This window comes from Podarcis muralis, chromosome 8 (genome assembly GCF_964188315.1).
Source record: "Podarcis muralis chromosome 8, rPodMur119.hap1.1, whole genome shotgun sequence".
Classification (NCBI taxonomy): Eukaryota; Metazoa; Chordata; class Lepidosauria; order Squamata; family Lacertidae; genus Podarcis; species Podarcis muralis.
Genome location: NC_135662.1, coordinates 5,329,512 through 5,353,328, shown reverse-complemented (window position 1 = coordinate 5,353,328; position 23,817 = coordinate 5,329,512). Strand labels below are relative to the sequence as shown.

The following is a 23,817-nucleotide window of genomic DNA, read 5'->3' as shown; positions in this document are numbered from 1 at the left end:
GAGTGGGGCTAAGAGACTTCAGAGAAGTGTGACTAGCCCAAGGTCACCCAGCAGCTGCATGTGGAGGAGCGGAGATGCGAACCCGGTTCACCAGATTACAAGTCCACCACTCTTAACCACTACACCACGCTGGCTCTCACACTGGGGAGGTGTTGCATACCCCTTTCCCCTCCAGCAGTGTCTCACTTCCCAAAAAGGAGGTGAATCTCACAAGGACCCAGTTGCTTCTTGCCCACAGGCAGTAAGTGGCTGAAGTGGAACAACTGAGCAACAGGTAGGAAAAGAAGGAGTTAAACAGCCTCACCAGCTATTGAGCCAGATTCAAGGTGTTACTATTAGTATATAAAGCCCTTAACAACTTGGGACCAGTTTAGTTGTGAGATTGCCTTACCCCATGCCCAGGACATTCTGGGATCAAATCAGTAACAGGGACAGTTTCTGTGAATCCAGGAAAATAGGGGCATTTGGAGGGTCTGCAGACCCATGGTCAGGGATGATGGAAGGTGACATTTAAAACATCTGGAGGACACCAACATCTAGAGAAGGCTGCATTTGATCAGTGCAGGGTCTATGTTCCTCTTGCACCTCTGCAAGCAGGGTGGTTTTGAGAGTGCCACTGTCCCCTTGATCTCTGGGTTCAGATCAGAATTCAGGATCTGTGCTGCGACATTTCTGCCAGTACAGTACACCTCTTCCCCACCCACCAAAATGAATCAGAGTGTCAAGAGTTCTGTGCAGAAGCTACTTTATGATGGAATGGGATTTAAAAAGCTATTAAGAACAGGGGAAATCTATATTCAGAGGTCAGGCGTCAGGGCCTCAAGTGAGGGGAGCACAGTCACAATTACTAATCAGCAGAAACCACTAGATCTTCTCCTTCTTATATAATTGCAGTGTTTATTGGCTACAACACTTTTTAATGCAATATATTCACTGAAGTTGACATTGATGCATGGCCTGAATACGCCGCGTCTTTGGCTTTTCTTCCATTGGGTGATGGGATCAGATGCCCTGTGAATGAAGAGAAAAGTTGATCAGTATTGGTGACATTTGTCAGAGAGGAAGATAGAGAGGAAGGAAGAATCTCCCGAAATGCAAATATGCCCTTCTTATTCAGGGCTTTCCTTGTGGGTAAGAGCAGAAGAAAACAAGTTTGCTCCCTCTTCCATGAGACTTCAGATATTCTCCAGATATTTGATGATGGCTATCATATCTCCTCTTCTCCAGGATAAACATACCCAACTCCCTCAACCATTCCTCATAAAGCTTGGTTTACAGGACCATGATCATCTTGGAATATTTCAAAAAGTAAAATCCCCGACACCCCCAAAGTTGTTGAGATATTTCTTTAGGAAACCAACACAATTGTTGCGCTTTGTTTTTTATCCAAAGTTGTTGAGGAAGTTTTGTTGTTGTTTTTTTAGGAAGCTCTGCCCACTGCCATCTTAAAGGTAAAGGGACCCCTGACCATTAGGTCCAGTCGAGGCCAACTCTGGGGTTGCAGCACTCATCTCGCGTTATTGGCCGAGGGAGCCAACATACAGCTTCCGGGTCATGTGGCCAGCAGGACTAAGCCGCTTCTGGCGAACCAGAGCAGTGCACGGAAATGCCGTTTACCTTCCCACAGGAGCAGTACCTATTTATCTACTTGCACTTTGATGTGCTTTTGAACTGCTAGGTTGGCAGGAGAAGGGACCGAGCAACGGGAGCTCACCCCATCACGGGGATTCGAACCGCCAACCTTCTGATTGGCAAGCCCTAGGCTCTGTGGTTTAACCCACAGCGCCACCCGCGTCTCTCTACTGCCGTCTTAAGAAGCGTCTAAAACATTTTAAAACATTTTAGCCAGTTGCCCGAACCCAAGAGTTGCTCCAGCAATGTCCCAGTGGCCTCCCAGTAACATTTTAGCTGTTCAGGGTGAGTCTGAGCCCCGCCCCCTAGGCCAGGTGGATATGGTGACGGAGGCATGACTGGAGCATATATTGCTAAATACGTAAATAATACGCTGCACCGCCCCCCCCCAAAAAGTGACACCTGGTGTGGACCGCCCTCCCTGCCCTTGAGAGGGGCAGGCACTGTCACCGGGGTGCAGCCTCCCCCAGATTTTTGTTTAAAAAAACCAAAAAATGGGGAAAAAAACATAACAACCAAAAAACCACCCAGGATTGTCATACGTTCTGGAAATTCCTGACATATCTTTAAATTCAAAAATACACACACACACACCCAAGACACCATTTTAGGCATCCGATTTCCTGGCATGTCTGGAATTTCCAGGATTTATAGCAAGGCAAAGGTGTGTAGAACTGGACACAGGACTCATGGGCTCTAACCAGGACTGGATTTAGGTTTGATGAGGCCCTAAGCTACTGAAGGTAATGGGGCCCTTTATATGTCCAGCTGTCCTTTGTCAACAACAAATTGTCACTTTTTTGGTGTGTTGAATATGTGCTATATGGTAATTTATGGACCTAACAGGTATCTAAAGCCATTTGCACATCTTGCCATGCAACCAGTCCATGCAGAACGTAGGCACCCTATATATAAAAATGAGCAAACCAGTGATATTTTAGGGAGCAGGCTAGCAGGAGGGGCCCATGACTTACATCATAGGAGCCTACACAACCCAAAACACTAAAAAAACCAATGCAATTCTGGGCTGCATCAATAGGAGTATAGCATCTAGATCAAGGGAAGTAATAGTGCCACTGTATTCTGTTCTGGTCAGACCTCACCTGGAGTACTGTGTCCAGTTCTGGGCACCACAGTTCAAGAAGGACACTGACAAACTGGAACGTGTCCAGAGGAGGGCAACCAAAAAGGTCAAAGGCCTGGAAACGATGCCTTATGAGGAACGGCTAAGGGAGCTGGGCATGTTTAGCCTGGAGAAGAGGAGGTTAAGGGGTGATATGATAGCCATGTTCAAATATATAAAAGGATGTCATCTAGAAGAGGGAGAAAGGTTGTTTTCTGCTGCTCCAGAGAAGCAGACACGGAGCAATGGATCCAAACTACAAGAAAGAAGATTCCACCTAAACATTAGGAAGAACTTCCTGACAGTAAGAGCTGTTCGGCAGTGGAATTTGCTGCCAAGGAGTGTGGTGGAGTCTCCTTCTTTGGAGGTCTTTAAGCAAAGGCTTGACAACCATATGTCAGGAGTGCTCTGATGGTGTTTCCTGCTTGGCAGGGGGTTGGACTCGATGGCCCTTGTGGTCTATTCCAACTCTATGATTCTATGTATTTTATGTATTCTAAAACACTGTTGCTGTACATAGGATTTATTTTATTTGTTTTTTTATCTTAGATTTTGTAAATGTACATCCAGTTGTTGTTTTTTCTTTAATTCTTTTGGAGCCCCCAAGAGAGTGGGGCCCTAAGCTATAGCTTGTTTAGCTTATACATAAATCTGGCACTGGGTCTGTCCAAGGCAGAATAGAGTAGTACTCCTACTCCCCTTGATCTGTACACTAGATTTCAGCTGATGCAGCCTCACGGTACTGAACAAGGAGATGTGGGGGTCTGGGTTTTAGCAGAAGCCACACATCTCCAAAAAGTTTTAGTTCCAGCTTTGTATAAGTGCATTCTCTATAGTTCTGTAACACAGCCAGCTCCAGCTCAGTTTATCTGTCTCTGAGCCATTCATTCTTTAGCCTTCAAGCATTCACTCGCAATCGAAAGAGTGATGCTTATACATAAATATTTTTATTCCTCTTTCAAATCACCACTAAGACTTTACAAGGTACCTGATCCTCTTTTAGGGTTAGCTCCGAGTTCCTGCTGACAATAGGCCTTTTATTGTTTTCTATCCGTATTTTTCACTCAGTGATTCCCTTTATTCTCCTAATTGCAATTTTCCTACCCAGTGAACCTTAAGAACAGCTGCCTTTTCAGGAAGAGGAGATCAGGTTATTTTAAGGAAGCTCATTCCCTTGAAAGGGATATTGACAGAATCTGAAGGGTGCAGAAGATTTTGGGTAGGGGGGACGTAGAGACCAGGAGGAAAATGAGTAAATACTGGAAGTTTAGAAAGAATAAGAGTTTTAGAGAAATAGGTTGGCAATTCTAAAACATTAGAAGGATGTCAGTGGCAAGATGAGATTTCCTAAGAAGGGCTGAGCAGCTAACTTAATGGCACAGTCATAAGAGCATAAAAAGATCTCTTCAGGATCAGACCAAAGGCCTATCTAATCCATCGTCCTGTTTCCATAGCGACCAACCAGATGTCTATTGGAAGGTTGCACATGAGTGAGGCATCATTCTTCCCACATGTGATACACAACAACTGGTGTTCAGAGACATCTTGCCCCTGATGGTGAAGGGAGAACATAGCTGTCAGGGGTTCAGGGAGAGAGGCACATATGAGGGAGGAGACTGAGAGCGAGGGGGAAGAATCCAGGAACGAGGAGGAGGAGGATGACAATGACTTGAGGGCTTCCATGAGTCTCTCAAGTGAATCGGAGGATTCCCAAAAGGGGGCGCCCCTGGTCAGGCCAAGGGGAGCCACAGGGGGGACTCGTCAGGAGCAGGGGAGCAGCAGGGAAACCCCGAGTGGGAGTGGGAGATCGGGGCCGGCTTCCCAGCCGGAACGGAGTGAAGAGGGTGGAGTTCCCAGTGTGACACACGGAGCAGTGCAGGAAGCAGAGAGGGGAAGGAGATCGGGGCAAGGCGTCCTGCCGGAAGGGGCGGAGAGTAGTACAGAGAGCAGTATAACTGTCAAGAGGAAGGTCAGGGGTAGCGAACGTGCGCCAAGTTCAAATGTGGAGGCGCGCGGAAATGCGGAGAGCCCGGAGGAGGAGCCTGGTCCCAAAGCACAGAGGAGGGGGGAGCAGGCGTCTGGGGATTTGGCGTCAGAGGAAAGCAGGAGGGAAGGAACCCAGGGGGGCAGAAAGACCCTGCGGAAAAGGAAGGACAGGAAGAGGTGGACTAGCACAAGCCTCTTAAACTGGTGTAGAGGCGGCACTGATTCAGAGGGGACTTCAGCGGTCTAAGCGTAACAGACGTGGGGCTGCGCGCCTCGGCTGTGGAACAAACAATGTACTTCAATAAAGACTTTTGTAAATAAAGTGGACTTGGTGTTGGTCTCTTGTGAGCTGGGACCTGAGGCGGCTCTGACAATAGCCTTCAAGGCTAGCAACCACCAATGCCCCTATCCCCAATGAATTTGTATGATCCTCATTCAAAACCATCCAAGATGGCGGCCATCACTGCAACTGGTTGGCCATTGTGAGGACAAGATTCTGAACTAGATGGGCCATTGGCCTAATTCAGAAAGCTCTTCTTATGTTTTGACCCTTGTTTCAAATTGTCTTTGAATCATGTTTTAATGTTGCAACCTGGCCTGACTTTAGGATAAAGGGCGGGTATAGTCGGCCAAGGGGTGTTAAAGAAGGATATGACTTTTTTTATGTATGCAACAACGGCAGCAAGAATACTTATCGCTAAGTACTGGAAGACACAAGATCTACCCACCTTGGAAGAATGGCAGATGAAGGTGATTGACTACATGGGCCTGGCAGAGATGACGAGCAGAATCCGAAACCAGGGAAGAGAAACAGCGGAAGAAGATTGGAAAAAATTTAAGGACTATTTAAAGAAATATTGTAAAATCAATGAATGTTAAAATGATGTTGGATGAGAAAATAAGTGGTTATCAGCGGCAATGGATAAGTCAAAGAGAATAAGTAAGATTAAAATTAAGTTAAAATAAGGGAAGGATTTGCTGAATAATTGATCAGAAATTGGAATACAGAAAGGGGAGGTATGAGGAAGTTGTTAGGATATTTCCGTTCCACCTTAAAAGGGAGCAGGCTGTGAGTCACAGAGTCTGCGTATTTCCTGTTACAGGATGTTTATGTTTGCTATTGCTTTCGTTTTGTCTGTCTGTGCTTGAACGCTGAAGCAGACGGTCATGTCTTCTGTTTGCTCTGACCAACGTTGAATAAAATGTAAATATGCTCTCCTGCTGTGCAACTTCTGTTGTGTGAATTCTGCTGAAAGAGTGTGCACCAGCCTAGGAATGTGGATCCAAAGGCTTCGTGTCGCTAAATGCTGATACTGCGTGACTGCGTGACTAGGTCGACAGATGGATCGTCCGGCAGCCGGCTTGGGGGCTCAGATGGACGTTATCTCCCTGGCAGTATCCCAACAGAAGTCGGGGAGGTAAATTATAAGAAAATAAGATTTGAAGTTGTACTTGTTTTTTGTTTGTTGTGTTTATTGTATTGTTTTGTTTTGTTTTTGTTGTTATAAAAATTATGGAAACTTTAATAAAAAATATTAAAAAAAACAAAAAAACAGAAAGCTCTTCTTATGTTTTGACCCTTGTTTCAAATTGTCTTTGAATCATGTTTTAATGTTGCAACCTGGCCTGACTTTAGGATAAAGGGCGGGAAATAAATAAAATTATTGGGAGCAAATTCTGCAGTTCTGTACCATCTTTCCTGATCAGTTGCAAGCCATGTTTCTTTCCATCCAGTTGCATTTTCATACACATGTTCATACAAAATGCTTCTGAATGCTTCCTAGTGCAGTCATCCATATAATGCACATTTTGTATGCATCCAGTGGCGTCGCAATGGGGGTGGTGGTGCGCCCCAGGTGCCATGCCTGGGGTGGTTTGACAAGAAGGCATCCTGCAGGGGCCCATGGCGGCAGCCACATGGGGAGGATCCCGCTGCAGCCACAAGCAGAGGATCCCAGCGCCGGCATCAAACCGCTATATACAGCGCATGTGCAGCGTTGCAGGCATGCGCTGTACATAACGCTGCCGCACATGCACTGTACATAGTCATTTGCTGCCGGCGCCGCTCAATCACCATACGGACAGCAGTGGGATCCTTCCGTCGCCGCTATAGCCGTGAACAGAGGATCCCGGCACCGTCTGTACAGTGCTGGAGCAGCACCACCGGCAAACCTCTATGTACAGCACATGTGTGGCGTCACTACGTACGGCGCATGCGCCATACGTAGCAACACCGCACATGCACCACACATAACGGTTTTCCGCCCCGGTGCCACGACGCCTTCGTTTGTCCCTGTGTGTATCTACTCCTACTTGGGTGAGTCTACCATCAAGCATAGAGGAGAAGAAAAATCAACATGGCACGGGAAACATGAAAACAACAACATGTTTGGGCTCTTTGAAGGGAATTATCAGACATCAGATTAATCCAACGCTGGCTTTTCTTCATAGGCCTTTTGTTCATAGGTAATCCCCGGCGTCAAGATGTTTTTGAAGCAGCTTGCTTTTCTAACAACAGATATCTATCCATCTCCTTTTAAAATCCATTCTTCTCTGCTGACGTTGTGCTGGAAAGCCAATTGTGCTTTCCCTTTTCTTCTTGCCCATAAGCCTTTTTCAATCAGTGTTCTTATGAGTGGGATGTAATGTTGCAATGATAAATAGCTGGGGAGCTCCATTTTCCCTTGTTATAACTGCACATCTTGAAGGCAGTTTGAGGGAGAAAATGGTGAACTGGCACCTGCAGTTATTGTGCCTGAATGAACCAAGTGCTCTGCGTACAGCAACCAGTTCCCATTTTCTAGCGATTCCTCGATTGACTCAGTGCATTTCAAACTTCCATGCTCCTCCAGGGAAAACTCCACAATGACAGGCCTCTAAAAGAGGACCTGAGTATCCCTGTAAAATGGCCAGCTGGCCAGCTCTTTATCTTCCCCCATCTCCTGCTGACTGGCAGTCCTTGCAAATCACAAGACGTTCCAGGCTCCGACGATCAGCTGATTGTTGGTGCTTGCAAAGTGCTGTGCTTCCTCAGCTACACAAGAAAGTTCCTATTGGGGAATCCTCTAGTGTAGCCATTTCCAGTGGGGTTTGCTGCCAGAACTATCAATCAGCTCCACTAGCAAAGGGATAATTGGGAGCAGACTTAAATCTCCCAATTCTTCATGTGGAGACATGTCCTTATCTGCCCCACACCTCTCAGCTCATCTGACGCCAGGTGTGGGAGCTCACAGGCCAAATGTTTCTCACCCCTGCTGTGAACTTCATATGTTACTGAGGATTGAGCTCAGTCAGTAGAGCATGAGACTCTTGGGCTGGATCTAGACACATCAAAGAAGCATTGTAAATTCAAACAGTGAAGAAATGGAGGCAGTCAGAGATTGTAGTTTCTTGGGCTCCATGAACACTGAAGATGGTGACAGCAGTCATGAAATTAAAAGACGCCTGCTTCTTGGGAGAAAAGCAATGACAAACATAGACAGCATCTTAAAAAGCAGAGACATCACCTTGCCGACAAAGGTCCGTATAGTTAAAGCTATGGTTTTCCTAGTAGTGATGTAAGGAAGTGAGAGCTGGACCATAAAGAAGGCTGATCGCTGAAGAATTGATGCTTTTGACTTCTGGTGCTGGAGGAGACTCTTGAGAGCTCCATGGACTGCAAGAAGATCAAACCTATCCATTCTGAAGGAAATCAGCCCTGAGTGCTCACTGGAAGGACAGATCCTGAAGCTGAGGCTCCAAAACTTTGGCCACCTCATGAGAAAAGAAGACTCCCTGGAAAAGACCCTGATGTTGGGAAAGATGGAGGGCACAAGGAGAAGGGGACGACCGAGGATGAGATGGTTGGATGGTGTTCTCTAAGCTACCAGCATGAGTTTGACCAAACTGCGGGAGGCAGTGGAAGACAGGAGTGCCTGACGTGCTCTGGTCCATGGGGTCATGAAGGGTCAGACATGACTAAACAACTAAACAACAAATTCAAACAGGGAAAACAGGTAGAGAAAAATGGGACTCCACGTCGCCATCTGGTGGCACAATGTTATATTGCATATACAACATATATAAAGCACTGTTTCTTTACCAGTCTAGCTGAGTCCTTAATCTCAGGGTCATGGATTTGAGCAGACCCCCCCCCAGCTGTCCCTATTTTCCACGGACATCCCTGATTTAGAGAAGCCATCCCGGTTCTGATTTGATCCCGAAATGTCTCACTTTTCCTTAGGATGTCCCTATTTTCATTGGAGAAATGTTGGAGGGTATGGAGTTATCTGACTCCCAAGCTGTTTGAAGGCAATCCTGTGTAGGGAAGGTTTTTTTGTCTTTTTTTAATGTTTTAATGTATGTTGGAAGCTGCCCACTGTGGCTGGGGCAACCCAGGAAAACATGTGGGGTATAAATTGTAAAATTATCGTTATGGAATAGGACATCCCTGTCTTCGCTGGAGAAATGTTGGAGGGTATGGTTTGGGCAAAAAAAATATATCCTTGCATTGCAGGGGGTTGGTCGAGATGACCCTCAGTGTGCCTTCAAACTCATCGATTTTATGATTCTGGGAAGCGTTCTAGGGTGTTGTCAGGCCTGCTGAGCCTTCATGAACTGAGAATATGTTGTAGAAAACACCCCACACTCTCCTGCCACAGCACATGGAAGAATCTGTAGCACTGAACAATCTGTCTGTCAGGGAACATTGTCTACTATATAAACGTAAAGGGACCCCTGACCGTTAGGTCCAGTCGTGGACGACTATGGGGTTGCGGCACTCATCTCGCTCTATAGGCCGAGGGAGCCAACGTTGGTCTGCAGACAGTTTTTCCAGGTCATTTGGCCAGCATGACTAAGCTGCTTCTGGCGAACCAGAGCAGCACATGGAAATGCCGTTTACCTTCCTGCCAGAGTGGTACCTATTTATCTACTTGCACTTTGACATGCTTTTGAACTGCTAGGTGGGCAGGAGCTGGAACCGAACAATGGGAGCTCAACCCATCGCAGGGATTCGAACCATCAACGTTCTGATTAGCAAGCCCACAGCACCACCTGCGTCCCGTCTACAATGTGGAGAACATCATTGAATAGTTTAGTCACTAGGTGGCGCTGGACTTATATCTGGGAGGAATCAGGAGTTTCCTGCTGCTATTCTACTATCATTTGAGAGAGACAATAAAGTTCTTGTCTAGATTCCTGCCTGGTGTGTCCTCCAAGCCTTTACCGACATCTGCCATTACTGGCCTTTTCACTTATAAGAAGCTGTGATGGTCACTGCCTGGAACACAGTTTGAAAATTGTCAGGATTGGTCGGTTGGGTGAATTGCTAGCCTGCTTCGCCTCCAAACTGTCAAGAGTGCTATACATAAGGTTAACTCATCTTCTCTTTACAGCCCCCCAATGTGTGTTACGCTGATAAGCAATGAGTCATCTTCACCCCACCAGCGAGCCTCAGAACTGAACATAGAATTAATTTGGAATAACTTAGTACTGCCCGGTTGTTTATTCACCATGTTTGCTCTGCACCCACTCCATACCTATCTGGAGTTGATAAGGGTTGAAAGTAGGACTTTCTGAATGCCAAGCACACTCTCCACCCTCCAAATTTATGATTCCACCTCTTTAAGAAGTCAAGGATGGCAAGGAGCTTCTTCGGCTAATCTCGTCCTACCCTTGCCATTTCTCAGTAACTGGGATCTTGGACGGAACTGTGGAAGTGTAGCCGATCTCTGACAATTATACACTGTGTTCTTTCTTCTGATTAAATAGCAAGCGACACTTTGGAACCCAGGGGCTTGTTTTCATTGCCAAAATAATCTTCTCATTATGACAAGCCCAGCCTGTCCTTAAATACTCCTCCCGAGCTGGGTGATGTGCTTATTGGAGGGTGATTACAATTTTCTTTTGGCCATTTAGCCCCTCCAAAGCCAATCTGGCTTCATAATGAGCCATGACATTATCTCCTTGACAACTCTGTCTCATGACTTCCCAACCAACCGCCTTCTCCTAGTCCTGGAGGAACTCATCAATGAACATATTGGAAGGAGCTTTGGCTCTTGGCTGATTTGGCCGTCCACCAAGTTTCCATATGTGATTGAGAGATGGAAATCGTCGCTCTACACAAGCAAAATGGCATGTTTGGTTCCCATTTTACCCATCTGAATGAGGGGAGGATTCAGTTCAGATTAAAGGCAAACTTCACTCATTCATCCATCCCGAAACAACACGTGAACCAAAACGCAGTCATTCTTTGAGATTCGCCTTTCTCTGAAATATGCAATTCAGTTTGCCAGCCAAGAGCTGCATTCAAAAAAAGTATACCAGGGCAATGTATGTATATGCACCCATTACAGTAGGCAAAATTGCAACAAGAAAATGTGTATAACAGGAGAACTTTGCAATCGAATGCTGATTAATTTTCACTGGGACCTTTTTGAAAGATGCAAACTGATTTTGAAAGGATGAGAAAACCACGTTAAGATTAAAAATAAATGAGAAACTGAGAGAAACCAATGTTGACATATCCACCCCTTTCTACTTTTGAACTAGACTTGCCATCTAAAGCTAAATTTTAAGGCAGACTTGAGAATTTGCACATGGGCGAAAATTCTCATTCTTACATTGCAACAATAGCTATGAATAACGCTTAATAATTATGTGGTCCTTTCAGACGCATATAATCCTCATGCATTTTTTCCCAACAACCTGGCAAGGTACATCAGAATTATTATGCCCATAATACATATCTGTGGACTGATGAAAACTGGCTTGCCTAAGCTAACCTGGTTTGCCGAAAATAATACTTTAATTGGGAGTTTCCTACACCATAGCTGCCAGGGATGACTGGATCTGTGTGCAGTTCCCTCATGTGGTGAACCTCTGAACTGCAGGTGGCAGCTTCTCAGTGAAGTACCTTCAGGCCCCAGGGACTGACTCTGCCCATCCAGGATGGGTAGGAATGCAAAATAATCTTCCTATTCTATTAGAGCCCTGCTTGAGCAACAAGGCCTTCCTAAGCAATGGTATGTTTCAGTGTCCTTGGTTACTTGATCCTGCCTTGTGTTACTTAATCCTTGACCTTGCAAATGCGTGAGTAAAGGTGAAAATAGGGATATCCTATACAATAATAATATAAATGATGATGGTGACGACTCTGGGCAGTTTCCAAAATATATAAAAACACAATAAAACATTAAACATTTTTTTAAAAAAACAACTTCCCTATACAGAGCTACCTTCAGATATCTTCTAAGGATTGTATAGTTATTTAACTCCTTGGCTTGGGGCTTGCTTAACTCCATGCCCTCCAACATTTCTCTGATGAAAATTTGGCCGCCTTCCAATACTTTGGCCACCTCATGAGAAGAGAAGACTCCCTGGAAAAGACCCTGATGCTAGGAAAGATTGAGGGCACAAGGAGACGGGGACAACAGAGGACGAAATGGTTGGACAGTGTTCTTGAAGCTACCAGCGTGAGTTTGACCAAACTGTGGAAGGCAGTGGAAGACATGAGTGCCTGGCGTGCTCTGGTCCAGGGGGTCACGAAGAGTCAGACACAACTAAAAAACAACAGCAACAAGGAAAAGACAGAAACCGGGATGGCTTCTGTAAATCTGGGACTGTCCCTGGAAAATAAGGACACTTAGAGGGTCCTACAGGGTGCACAAAGAACTCTCACCCCAAATTCTTTTTCACTCCCTGTCTTTGATCTTAGCCATGTTTTGCAGGGATAGGGACCCTTTCAAAGCAGGGTCTGTTTTTGAGTGTCATTTTGTGGCTTTATCTCATATAGCTTGGTGTCCAAAACCCTGAAATGGTGGACCTCCACATCCCAATATTGTGCTGTAGGTACTACTTGTGAGTTAGTGATCTCACTGAATGCTTCTGTTCTGTTCTGTTCTGTTTTCTAAGGCTGTCATGGCTCAAAGAATGGGCAGTCCCAGAAAGGTCGAGGGCAGAAGTGTCAATAGCACTTTGACTCCATCTTGGAGCCTTGGGGTTGGGGTGGGGTGGGGAGACAGAGGTCAAGAGTGCAGGCAAAGCATGGTCTAACTTTAAGTGACATTTAGCAGATGGTGTAGGGCAGCCAAGGAAATTGCTTGGCTGAACTTGATGGGGGGTCTCCCATCATCACTGAAGCTGCATTACTTCTGCTTAGCAGTGAGACGCTGCCTCCCTCTCCCATTTATTTTTAACAGATGAGCCATACTGGCCTGAGGGGCTGTGAGGTTGTTATCTTAATAGTGAGTAATCTTTGGAAGGAAAATAAGAAATGGGAGCACGGAACACATGGCTCCCTCCTGTTGCCTGCCAGAATTAATCCAGCTCTAGAAGGTCTTGGATCTTCCTCCTTGTCCCACAAGAAGGAAAACATTGGCAGAATCTTCCAAAGGATGATTTGCAGAGTTGCAGCCATTGCATGGAGACTGGCCCTCCCTTTGGTTTCACATCCATGCAGAGCACCCTCACCCAACCTGGGACTACAACACACATCATTCCTGACTATTAGCAGGCTGATGGAAACTGCTGCCTGAAACTGCCTTGGGAGGGAGAAATTGGACTGAGAGTGGGGATGAGTAAATCTGATTTGTTTCAATTGCTCTCAGTTTCTTGATTTCCCAGTCCTCAGTTCCATTCTCCACACTTCGGCATCCGATTGCAATTCTTTCTAAGTCCCTGTGAGAATTTTTTTCAGTGTGGATTTCTCCTAATATACACGTTTTACACAATTTGTGCAAAGCAATTTTCCGTACTTCTATGCTTTCTTTTCTTTTTGTACCAATACCTGCATGTTTATGCTTACTTTGCCCCAGTATATGCATTTTTATGAACATCACCAGGGCTGCAGAGCTGCACTGCAAAGTTTAGAGAACTGAGAATTTGAAGGATGGTTGTGTGGGGTTCAGTTCTCTTATTGTTTCAGAAGCTGCAGATTAGGTAAATTCGCCTTTGAATGCAAAATGAACTGATTTATTTTTTGCGTCCCTAGATGAGAAGTGGCACTGTGGGGGCTTGACATACTGATCTTTAAACTGTAAAAAGGCAGCCCTAAACATTGTTTGAAGTATTTCTTGTGGGGCAGGGGACAATTACAAATCGGGTTCAGAAGCATCCTTCTTTCCATTAAATTGCACAGATTGTCAACTCCAGTTGGTGAGTACTTGTCCGCCTGAATCACCATATATTTAGGAACATAGGAAGCTGCCTAGTACTTGGTCTTGTTGACATCCCTCTGTCAATGGAAGAGTGCACCTTTAGGGGTGAAGTCAAATCGTTGGAGAGTTACAGCACCTGCTGTGGCTGTAGAGACTGATAGAGGAGAGACATGTTCTGTTGCAGCTGGGAGAGATGGAATCTTCCAGTTGTGCTGTTGCAGGTGTACCAAAGAGTTTCTTCTCTTTGTGCTCTTCCAAGTTGGTCATTTCTCCTCTGGTCACTGCTGTGGATGCATGATCTGACTGCCCATCTTCAAGCACCTTGATTGTTCGCAAGTGACGCTCATAAGCCTGGTGCCCCATAGAGCACATCCTTGGGGAACTTGCCCTCTTCCATTCTGTGGACATTTGTCTATCTTGTTTAGTATTGTCTACACAGACTGGCCATTGGCTCTGTGGGGTTCCAAGCAGGAACCTCTTAAAGGCCAACCTGGTATGATGGTGGTGGTGGTGGTAGTGATCTAAGATTCCATCAACAGTGTCTCCGAAAAATTTTACACATCACTTGCGAAGACAGGCGAACTAATACCAGTGTACTGGAAGAAGCAAAGATCACCAGTGTTGAAGCAATGATTCTTCAACATCAACTTCGTCGGACTGGTCATGTTGTGCGGATGCCTGATGATCGTCTTCCAAAGCAACTACTCTATTCCGAATTTAAAAATAGAAAAAAGTAATGCTGGTGGTCAACAAAAGAGGTTGAAAGACTGTCTCAAGGCAAATTTTAAAAAAAATGTAGTATAAACACCAACAACTGGGAAACACTGGCCTGCAAGCGATCCAGTTGGAGAACAGCCTTTACCAAAGGTGTCATGGGCTTTGAAGACGCTCAAACTCAGGACGAAAGGAAGAAACGACCTTGACAGATTAGAGAACTGGGCCAAAACAAACAAGATGAACTTTAACAGGGAGAAATGTAAAGTATTGCACTTGGGCAAAAAAAATGAGAGGCACAAATACAAGATGGGGGACTCCTGGCTTGAGAGCAGTACATGTGAAAAGGATCTATGAGTCTTGGTTGACCACAAACTTGACATGAGCCAACAGTGTGACGCAGCAGCTAAAAAAGCCAATGCAATTCTGGGCTGCATCAATAGGAGTATAGCATCTAGATCAAGGGAAGTAATAGTGCCACTGTATTCTGCTCTGGTCAGACCTCACCTGGAGTACTGTGTCCAGTTCTGGGCACCACAGTTCAAGAAGGACACTGACAAACTGGAACGTGTCCAGAGGAGGGCAATCAAAATGGTCAAAGGCCTGGAAACGATGCCTTATGAGGAACGGCTAAGGGAGCTGGGCATGTTTAGCCTGGAGAAGAGGAGGTTAAGGGGTGATATGATAGCCATGTTCAAATATATAAAAGGATGTCACATAGAGGAGGGAGAAAGGTTGTTTTCTGCTGCTCCAGAGAAGCGGACACGGAGCAATGGATCCAAACTACAAGAAAGAAGATTCCACCTAAACATTAGGAAGAACTTCCTGACAGTAAGAGCTGTTTGACAGTGGAATTTGCTGCCAAGGAGTGTGGTGGAGTCTCCATCTTTGGAGGTCTTTAAGCAGAGGCTTGACAACCATATGTCAGGAGTGCTCTGATGGTGTTTCCTGCTTGGCAGGGGGTTGGACTCGATGGCCCTTGTGGTCTCTTCCAACTCTATGATTCTATTATTCTATGAAACATGCTAGGAGGAAGGCATGCTTTTCAGATCCACACCGTGATCAACTCCCGCCCAGAAACCAATGTCCCCACTGTGGACGGACGTATCCAGAGTTGACCTCCGCAGTCACTTATGGATTCATTGTTAAAACTATGTTTATGGAAGACAATCTTACTCAGCTACGAGAGATCACCAAAGAAGAAGAAGAAGATTGGATTTATGTACTGCCTTTCTACCAAACAAAAAGGAGATATAGTTTCAGCGTCCTCTCATGGTAAAGGGTAAAGGGACCACTGACCATTAAGTCCAGTTGCAGACGACTCTGGGGTTGTGGCGCTCATCTCGCTTTATTGGTCAAGGGAGCCGGCGTACAGCTTCCAAGCCATGTGGCCAGCATGACTAAGTCACTTCTGGCGAACCAGAGCAGAGCACGGAAACGCCGTTTACCTTCCCACCAGAGAGGTACCTATTTATCTACTTGCACTTTAACGTGCTTTCAAACTGCTAGGTGGGCAGGAGCAGGGACAGAGCAACGGGAGCTCACCCCATTGCGGGGATTCGAACCGCCCACCTTCCAATCGGCAAGCCCAAGAGGCTCAGTGGTTTAGACCACAGCGCCACCAGAGTGCATTTTGCTTCTTGCCCTCAATTCCAAGCTGATGCTTGGTTTCTAATTCTAATTCTCCACTTGCCTTCCTCTAAATTAATCTCAAGGTTAGGTATCTGGCATACCTCCTACTGGCTCCCTGCTGCATACCAAGACAGAGAAGGGGAGGAGAAAGTTGTTCCCTGAGCATAGCTGTCAATTTACAGATTTGAAAATAAGGGACCAGCAGCCTCGAAAATAAGGGATCAGCAGCCAAAATAAGGATTTTAGCCAACCAGCTCCTTTCCTTTCCCCCATGACAGTCAAACGAAGGAGCCTCCAAAATAATCCAAAAGCCCCCCCCCCCACGAGATCGCCGCCCGCCATTTTACACATCCAGCTCCTTTCCTTTTCCCCCACCATGTGCCCCCGCTACAGACAGACCTTTTTCCCGGCAAGGGTGAGTGGGCCGTCGATGACGTATCCATCCGATTCCGAGCACAGGTATGTTCAATTTCTGAGCCCCTTCGAGCCAAAGGCAGAAAGCCCAGCCAGCAGCCAAACGAAGCCTCAAGCGGTGGTTCCCACAGCGCAGCAACCCGGCAAACGGGATGCAGCAAGGAAAACCACCATCACCTCTCCGCTGGGAAGTGCTGAGCAAAGGCTAGTCCCCAGGCAATGCGGCCGGACACAAGGCATGCAAGCTCCACCCCCCAGTCGTTCTTAGACTCCTTATTGGGTGAGCAACACAGCCATGCAACACAGTTGGAGCCTCCCTCCTCCGGCAGGCAGGGAGGGAGAGGAGCTGCTTCCTTTGAAACCCGGGAAATTTAAGGGACATCATCAATAAGGGACAGCAGCGGGAAACGGCGCTGGGATAAGGGACTGTCCCGCCAAATAAGGGACGGATGACAGCCATGTCATAGAATCATAGAATCATAGAATCATAGAGTTGGAAGAGACCACAAGGGCCATCGAGTCCAACCCCCTGCCAAGCAGGAAACACCATCAGAGCACTCCTGACATATGGTTGTCAAGCCTCTGCTTAAAGACCTCCAAAGAAGGAGACTCCACCACACTCCTTGGCAGCAAATTCCACTGTCGAACAGCTCTTACTGTCAGGAAGTTCTTCCTAATGTTTAGGTGGAATCTTCTTTCTTGTAGTTTGGATCCATTGCTCCGTGTCCGCTTCTCTGGAGCAGCAGAAAACAACCTTTCTCCCTCCTCTATGTGACATCCTTTTATATATTTGAACATGGCTATCATATCACCCCTTAACCTCCTCTTCTCCAGGCTAAACATGCCCAGCTCCCTTAGCCGTTCCTCATAAGGCATCATTTCCAGGCCTTTGACCATTTTGGTTGCCCTCCTCTGGACACGTTCCAGTTTGTCAGTGTCCTTCTTGAACTGTGGTGCCCAGAACTGGACACAGTACTCCAGGTGAGGTCTGACCAGAGCAGAATACAGTGGCACTATTACTTCCCTTGATCTAGATGCTATACTCCTATTGATGAGGCCCAGAATTGCATTGGCTTTTTTAGCTGCCGCGTCACACTGTTGGCTCATGTCAAGTTTGTGGTCAACCAAGACTCCTAGATCCTTTTCACATGTACTGCTCTCAAGCCAGGTGTCACCCATCTTGTATTTGTGCCTCTCATTTTTTTTGCCCAAGTGCAATACTTTACATTTCTCCCTGTTAAAATTCATCTTGTTTGTTTTGGCCCAGTTCTCTAATCTGTCAAGGTCGTTTTGAAGTGTGATCCTGTCCTCTGGGGTGTTAGCCACCCCTCCCAGTTTGGTGTCATCTGCAAATTTGATCAGGATGCCCTTGAGTCCATCATCCAAGTCATTGATAAAGATGTTGAATAAGACCGGGCCCAAGACAGAACCCTGTGGCACCCCAGTAGTCACTCTTCTCCAGGATGAAGAGGAACCATTGATGAGCACCCTTTGGGTTCGGTCAGTCAGCCAGTTACAAATCCACTGAGTGGTAGCATAGTCAAGACCGCATTTTACCAGCTTCTTTACAAGAATATCATGGGGCACCTTGTCAAATGCCTTGCTGAAATCAAGGTAGACTACATCCACTGCGTTCCCTTCATCTACCAGGCTTGTAATTCTGTCAAAAAACGAGATCAGGTTAGTCTGACATGACTTATTTTTCAGAAATCCATGCTGACTATTGGTGATCACAGCATTCCTTTCTAGGTGCTCACAGACTGTTTGCTTAATGATCTGCTCCAGAATCTTCCCTGGTATTGATGTCAGACTGACTGGGCGGTAATTATTTGGGTCCTCTCTTTTCCCCTTTTTGAAAATAGGGACAACATTTGCCCTCCTCCAGTCTGCCGGGACTTCGCCTGTTCTCCAGGAATTCTCAAAGATGACTGCCAGTGGTTCTGAAATCACATCTGCCAGTTCTTTTAATACTCTTGGATGCAGTTCATCTGGCCCTGGAGACTTGAATACATCTAGACTAGCCAAGTATTCTTGTACTATCTCCTTAGTTATTCTGGGCTGTGTTTCCTCTGCTGAATCATTTGCTCCAAATTCTTCAGGTCGGGCATTGTTTTCTTTATCGGAGAAGACTGAGGCAAAGAAGGCATTGAGGAGTTCAGCCCTTTCTGTGTCCCCTGTTTGCATTTCACCATCTTCTCCTCTGAGTGACCCCACGGTTTCTTTGTTCTTCCTTTTGCTACGAACATACCCATAAAAGCCATTTTTGTTGCTTTTAACCTCTCTAGCAAGCCTGAGTTCATTTTGTGCTTTAGCTTTTCTGACTTTGTGTCTACACGTGCTGGCTATTTCTTTGAATTCCTCTTTGGTGGTTTCCCCCCTTTTCCATTTTTTGTACACATCCTTTTTTAATCTTAACTCAGTTAAAAGTTCTTTAGATAGCCACCCTGGCTTCTTTAGGCACCTTCCATGTTTCCGTCTCATTGGTATTGCCTGAAGTTGTGCTTTTACTATCTCCCTCTTAACAAACTCCCAGCCATCTTGAACTCCCTTTCCTTTTAGTATTACTGTCCATGGGATCTCACCCAGCACTTCCCTAAGCTTTATGAAGTCGGCTTTCTTAAAGTCGAGAAATTGAGTCCTAGTATGCTTGGCTGCTCCTTTCCGCTGTATAGTAAACTTCAGAAGAGCATGATCACTCGCGCCTAATGATCCTTCCACTTCTACCCCACTAACCAGGTCATCAACATTGGTTAGGACCAGATCTAAAATGGCTGTTCCTCTTGTTGCTTCTCCCACTTTCTGGACAATGAAGTTGTCTGCAAGGGCAGTGAGGAATCTGTTTGACCTTATGCTCTTGGCTGAGTTTGACATCCAACAAATATCCGGGTAATTGAAGTCCCCCATTACTACTATCTCCCTTCCTTTTGCATGCTTGGCCATCTGTTCCAGGAAGGCATCATCTATGTCCTCCGTTTGGCTTGGGGATCTATAGTAAACTCCCACAATGAGGTCACTGTTATTCTTCTCTCCCTTAATTTTGACCCAAATGCTCTCACTTTGGCTTTGAGGTTCTAAATCTTGGATCTCTTCACAGGTATACACATCCCTGACATATAACGCCACTCCTCCTCCTTTCTTGTCTGGTCTGTTTCTTTGAAATAGATTGTATCCCTCCATTATTACATTCCAATCGTGGGATTTATCCCACCAGGTTTCAGTGATTCCTATTATGTCATATTTAGTTTGCTGTACCAAGAGCTCAAGCTCATCTTGTTTATTTCCCATGCTTTGCGCATTAGTGTACAGACATTGAAGTCCATTAATCATTCCCCCGTGTCTCTTATTTAAGGATTTTCTCCTCCCACCACTAGGTCTGCATGCTCTTTGCTCCATTCGGTCTATGACATTTGGATGATCATCTTCATCAATTGATAGACTCCTACCTTCAGGAGCACTGTCTCCCTCCCCCACATTAGTCAGTTTAAAGCCCTCCTGATGAGGTTTCTGAGATTTTTTGCAAAAACATTCCTCCCAACCGTTGTGAGGTGCAGCCCATCGCTTGCCAGAAGTCCATCTTCAAGAAACTGCATTCCGTGATCTAAGAATCCAAACCGTTCCTGTTTGCACCATTTGCGAAGCCAGTTGTTCACTTCCACTATTTTTCCCTCTCTCCCTGGGCCACGTCGTTCAACTGGGAGGACAGATGAGATGACAATTTGTGCATTTAATTGCTTCAATTTCCTGCCCAGAGCCTCGTAATCTCTTTTGATCTTCTGGAGGCTATTGCTTGCAGTGTCATTGGTTCCCACATGAACCAAGAGGAAGGGGTATTTGTCAGTGGGTTTTATGATTCCTTGCAGTCGTTCAGTTACATCTTGGATCTTAGCCCCGGGGAGACAGCACACTTCCCGAGACATCTTGTCAGGCCCACAGATCACTGCTTCTGTTCCCCTCAGTAGGGAATCCCCTATCGCCACTACACGCCTCCTCTTAGGTCTGGTCGGGGTTCTTCTGTGAGCTGTCGGTTCCAAGGTCGCCTGGACATTCCCAGAGGACTGCCTTTGCTCCTCGTCTTCATATACCTGATCGACTGTAATGAGGGAGAGATCCTCAAATGGAGTCTGCTCTTCGTCTTCCATGCTAGGGGAAAGGACCTCAAAGCGATTGCGTATTTCTAAACAATCAGAGCGAACCCTGGGCCTCCTACTTCTTTGAGTCACGTTTCTCCATATATCTGGCTCCTGTGTTGGTGAACTAGCCACCTTCTCAGGGGAGTCCCCTGTCTCTTCCTTGGTGGAGACGGTGTGCTCTGTTGCTTCCAAGAAGAGTTCCAGCTCTCTAATTCTTTGGAGCGTAGCTACACGTTCCTCCAGTTGCTGGACTTTGTCTTTTAAGAGGGCAATCAACATGCAATTGCTGCAGGTAAAGCTGCCTGCAACCTTTGGCAAGATGGCAAACATTGCGCAGGAACCACAGGCGACTGCAGCTGTTCCCTCACCCTCCATCTTGGGAACGTGTCGTTGGGGGTGACTACAGTGGTCCTCTATCATAAAAAGTGTGGAGACAGGACAAATAAATCCCTCCCAAAAAAACCTAGGTCTCCCCCAACAAATGTTTGAGACTAGCTCCCCTAAATCTAAAATATGGATCAAACTGCCCAGAGAGAGCAGCTAAACAGCCACAAGAAACTCACACAGGAAAACCCTTTTTGTTCCTTCTTCAGCTGCTGCCCTAAAGCTCTGGGAACTACAGCCCTTCCTCATATACTGCACGAGAACAGGGCACAGCTGGAGTCCTTGGCATCTGCCAGTTGATGCTGTTTTCTCCTGGAGGGTGGGCCTGGGGAAAGCAAGGCTTTTCTTTAAGAAGCAGGATTTCTCTGCCTGCCTTAGCATTCCTCCTCTCTGGGACACCCACCTTACAACCTGGGGTAATGCTATCACCAGGATATTACTGTGAAACAGGAGAATTTAAAAACTATATATAAGTTTGGCACAATGCTTTGGGGAACCGATACACTTTGAAAATTGGTAAAAGGTATGGAAATAGCACACAAGTGTATGAATCTCTACTAGCTTATGAGAGAGCTGTTATAAAGAAATGTCCAAATGGCACATTATCACCCCTCCAAAATATCATTAAAAACTGTTACTTATTACACTGTTTACAGAAAGGTGGGGGGGGGGTTTGGAGGAGGAAAGAAATAGAGAGCTTCTATCATGCATGCCAGACCTCCCATAGCAGGTAGAAAATACGGGAGTAATATAAAAAAATGCAGTTATTGCAATAACAGGTATGTGTGTTGCTTCTTTATTGACATGTGAAAAATGTTAATAGCAGCTCTAGAGAATTACAGGCCCTTATTGCAACAGCTGCTTGTGTACTTTACACTATATGCTGAAGATTACTAGAATCAGCTACTATAGTAGAGTAGGAATAAAAAAATACATTATCATGAACTTCTGGCAAAGTTGGCCAGCTATGTTTAAGACCAAGAAAGGAGGCGTAACTGTAATAAGATGGACCAGAAATTTTAATTTTTAATTGCAGAGGTGGGAAACCTCAGGTCCAGGGACTGAATTTGGCCCTTTTGGGTTCTATATCTGGCCCTCAGGACCCCATTTAGGCCACTCCCCCTCCACAGGCCACACACCCATATCCTCTTTGAGTGCTTTTGCCTGCCTGGAATACCAGTTGCTGGAAACCTCAGGAGGGAAGAGGTGTCTTGAGTTCAAATCCTGATTGTAGGTTTCCCACAGGTGGGCCGCTATGAGAATAGGATTCTGGAATAGATGGGTCTGATCCAGTAGGCTCCTCTTACATTCTTAAAGGCACATGCCTGATCCTGTAACTGACATATGTCCATCAAAAGCCTTTTGCATTTCCTTGCTTGGATCAGCAAGGAAAAGGACTATAAAAAAGGAACAATTTCACCCACTTTGCTTTCATCCTCTTCCCTCTTTGCTTTTTTCCCCTCCAGTCCTCCTCCCCTCTCTTGTCTTATGTGTGCCTAACATTAGAGATTTCTCTATTTCCTTTCTCCATTATCATTATCTTCTCAAAGTGTGTCAGGTCTCTTAGCTGAAACTGTTGCTCTAATCAGCTTCTCAATTATGCCATTATTTGAAAACATTCAAACCTGTGTGGCATCTGATCATTCATTGTACTTTGACTTCCTGTGTCTGTGTATCTGATTCCTTTGTACTAAATCTGATTCTGTGCAGGTTATTATTATTATTATTATTGGCTATAGATCAAATTTCCCTCCATCTCCTTTTCACAGTGCATCTTTTATTGCGACAATATTTAACTTTCCGGTGCAAGCAAGATGAGGGTCTGATTTGTATGGGAGACCAATATTGTGTCCATACACTTCTCCATTTCCCCCCTTTCTCCTGTGTTGCTCTCCTCCATTTTTGGTGAAAACACCTCTTCCTGCTCCATCCCAAGTGATATCCATCCTCTCACTTTCTTTGGAAAAGATGGCACAGGTAGGGAAAGAAAGCAAGTAATTATGGTGTTTGGTGGAAGAGTAAAAAAGCACAGAGCAGAGAGGAGTGCATGTTTCCTTCCTTCCTTCCTTCCTTCCTTCCTTCCTTCCTTCCTTCCTTCCTTCCTTCCTTCCTTCCTTCCTTCCTTCTGATTTAGTAGACAACAACACAAAAACACACATCCCTGCAGCACATCAGAACAAACCTTCTTAATGTCAAAATATAAGGGGTAGAGCCATAGCTCTATAGTACAGTGGTTCATTTGATCTATAGCAGAGCAGACTGCAGGTTCACTCCTAGAACTTTTCTCTTCTGGACAGCAATAACGTGGTAGCACTGCAGGTTAATAAAGCGGAATAAATCATCCACTAATGCACTTGTTAGAGAGTAAGAAGAGCCTGCCAGATGCCCAATGGCCCATCTAGTCCATCATCATGTTCTCAGAGTAGCCTATGGGAAACATGCAAGCAGGGTTTGAGTACAAGACGACTTCTCCCTCTTGTGGTTTTCAGCAACTGGTATTCAGAAGCATTTCTGCCTTCCAGTCAGAGCACAGCCATATTGGCTAGCAGCCATTGATAACCTTCTGTTCCCTGAATGTGTCTAACCCATTTTTAAAGCCATCCAACATCACTTTCCCCTGTGGGAACGAGTTCCATAGTTAACTCTTCTTCTTCTTCTTCTTCTT

At 45.7% G+C, this 23,817-nt stretch overlaps 1 protein-coding gene across 1 annotated transcript in view; it reads right to left on the bottom strand.

Annotated features, from left to right (window-relative positions):
• Positions 1 to 887: 887 nt before the first annotated feature.
• TSNARE1 (t-SNARE domain containing 1) overlaps positions 888 to 23,817 on the bottom strand; it is a 442,991-nt gene continuing 420,061 nt past the window's right edge. The window contains exon 13 of the mRNA XM_028736057.2: positions 888 to 1,011. The gene's annotated coding sequence lies outside the window, so the exon portion shown is untranslated. The remainder of the gene's footprint in view (positions 1,012 to 23,817) is intronic.